The sequence below is a fragment of the Ailuropoda melanoleuca genome, chromosome 2 (assembly GCF_002007445.2).
Source record: "Ailuropoda melanoleuca isolate Jingjing chromosome 2, ASM200744v2, whole genome shotgun sequence".
Taxonomy (NCBI): Eukaryota; Metazoa; Chordata; class Mammalia; order Carnivora; family Ursidae; genus Ailuropoda; species Ailuropoda melanoleuca.
Genome location: NC_048219.1, coordinates 99,960,495 through 99,963,760, shown reverse-complemented (window position 1 = coordinate 99,963,760; position 3,266 = coordinate 99,960,495).

Genomic DNA, 3,266 nt, shown 5'->3' with positions numbered 1-3,266 from the left:
CACTCAATTATTAGAAGGCGGAGGAAAGTCAGTAATGTATCCTCCAGACTGAAAAGGCACTTTAATACAGAAACACAAAGTAAGTCACTCCATATCACTTACCCTGCCAGTAATTTACTGACAAGGGCAATCCGGAGGGCTGGCCGCCAAGACCAGTCCAGATGGTACTAAGCTTTTATTCTCCACCCATTCTCTGCTAGGCCCTGACTGCAACCCACAGCTTTTATTAGGTGAGGGTCATGGTGGGGAGGTCCCAGGGTAGTTATCTGAAATGGTGCCACCTGTGTGCCTGACTGGCACTCTACTAGTTATCATCTGTGCCAAGACGAGGGCCAAAGATGGAGTCAGGGTTGCCAGCACTCCTACACTCAATGAACTAGGAATAGAAGTAAACTGCCTCCACATAATAAAAAGCCATAGGAAAAACCCACCACAACATCATACTCAATGGTGAGAGACTGAAAGCTTTTCCTCTAAGATCCAGAAAAAGACAGGAATGCCTGCTTTCACTGGTTCTATTTAACATAGTACTAGGAGTTCTGGCCAGAGCAATTCAGTTAGGCAAAGGAAATGAAAGAAAAGGCACCCGATTGGGAAGGAAAAAGTAAAATTCTCTCTGCTCATAGATGATATGATCTTATATGTAGAAAGCCCTAAAGATTCCACACCAAAAAACTGTCAGAGTTAATCAATGAATTTAGCAAAGTAGCAGGAAACAAACTCAACACACAAAAGTCAGTTGCTATACACTATCTGAAAAGGAAATTATGAAAATACTTCCATTTACAATAGCAACAAAAAGAACAAAATACTTAGGAATTAACTAAAAACATGAAATATAATGAAAACTACAAAACATTGCTGAAAGAAATTCAAGGAGACATAAATAAATGGGAACACATCCCATGTTCGTGAACTGAAAGATTTCGCATTAAGATGTCAGTACTATCTAAAGCAATCTGCAGATTAAATGCAATCCCTATCAAAATTCCAATGACATTTTTTTACAGAAATAGAAAAACCCATCCTAAAATTCATAGGGTATCTCAAGACGCCCTGATTAGCCAAAACAATCTTGCAAAAGAAGAAAAAGTTGAAGGACTCACACATCCTGATTTCAAAACTTACAGCATAGCTACATTTACCAAAACAGTATGGTACTAGCATAATGACAGACAAATAGAACAGAATACAGAGTGCAGAAGTAAAGCTTCATATATACAGTCAAATGATTTTTGACACAGGTGCCAAGATCATTCCATGAGGACAGGACAGTCTTTCCAACAACTGGTGCTGGGCAAACTGGATATCCACATGCAAAAGAATGAAATTGGGCCCTTACCTAACACTCTATACAAAAAATTAACTCAACATGGATCAAAGACCTAAATGCAAGACCTAAAACTATAAAACTCTTGGAAGAAAACAGAGTTGCCGTATGGTGATAGGGCTTCATGATGCTAGATTTGGCAATGATTTTTTGCATATGACACCAAAGGCATAGGCAACAAGAGAAAAGAGACAAATTGGACTTTGTGAAAATTTTAAAACTTCACAAAGAACATCAAATGACAACGTCCACAGAGTAAAAAGGTAACCAATAGAATGAGAAAATATTTGCAAATGACCAATAAGCACATGAAAAGATGCTTAATATCATTAATCATTAGGAAAGTACAAATCAAAACTGAGATACTATCTCACACCCATTAGGATGGCTGCTATCAAAATTCCCAGAAAACAGCAAGTGTTGGTGAGGATGTAGAGAAATCGGAGCTCTGGCACATTGTCGATGGGAATGTAGATTGTATAGCCTTTGTGGGAAACAGTATGGCTGTTCCTTAAAAAAAAAAAAAAAAAAAAGAATTCCCATTCATCCAGCTATTCACTTCCGGGTCTATATAAAAGATTCGAAAGCGGGGTCTTGAAGGGGTATTTGTACGCCCATACTCCTAACAGCACTATTCACAATAGCCAAAAGGTGAAGTAACTCAATGTCTATTAACTGATGAATGGATAAACAAAATGTTGTACATACATACAATGGAATATTTTTCAGCCTTAAAAAGAAAGGAGATCACTAGTGATCGTGGTGTCCCTGCTTTAGCATGGACAAAACTTGAGGACATTATGCTAAGTTAAATTACCCCTTCACAAAGAGACAAAAGCTGTGTGTTTCCACTTATATGAGATGTTTAGAGTAGTCAAAGTTATAGAGAAAGAAAATACAGTGGTGGTTGTCATGGGCCAGGGGGCAGGGGACATGGGGAGCTGCGAGGTATAGAGCCTCGGTTTTGCAATTTGAAAAGAATGATAGAGATGTATGGTAGTGATGGTTGTACAACATTACGAATGTATTGTACAAAGACCACTCAGCTATACACTTAAAAATAGTCAGGATGATAAATCTGTGTTTTACCACAATGGGAAAAAAGCCAACCACCACATGCCCCGTAATCCGTCATTCCCTGGGTCCTCATCCCTATATTTATTTCCCGTGTACACCCTAATGGAGTCCCAATCACGCACCCCTTGTGGGCCTCTCAAACTTCACCGTAACCTTTAGGATGCTCGGTCCACCGTCAACAAATTCCACATACGTTCACCTCTTTCTCCGAACGTTTGCTTCTCTTGCTTGGTTTCACCAAAGCTTGGCTCTCTTCTGTGAGGATACCAGAGCTCCCTCAAGTAAAGTCATTTTCTTCTTCTTTTCTTTCTTTCCTTTCTTTCTTCTTCTTTCCTTTCTTCTTCCCCATGGTCTCAGGAAATCAGAATAAAATCGGTGTTTTGCCCCCATGGCCACGACCTTCACAAACCCCAGCTCCTGTGAAATGCGCACCGTCAGACCGTTCCAGTACACTACCAGCCTTGCTTCTGTGATCCATCCACCCCCTAGTCACTCTCTCTCCTTTCTGAATTACTTCAGGACCTGGACCTTTGCATTCTTTACCACTCTCCCTTTCACCGTTCTTGCCAGCTTCAATATTGGCAGAGATAACCCACCCAACCGCTTGGCCTCTTGTAACTGAGGTTTTGATGGTACCTGAGATATAATTTCTGGAGGTGACTGAGGGACAACGCAGGAAGGTCAATGCCACTGAAAGAAGTACTTATTACTTACATTTCCTGAGAGGAGGGAGCACATCATGCCATGTGGGGCCGCATGGGCGGTCCCGGGGTCAGTCGGAAAGCAGAAGGAGCCAGTAGAATGCATGGCCCAGAGCCTCTCTATTGAGGTTTCCATGGGAGGGAATGGTGGGGGGGGG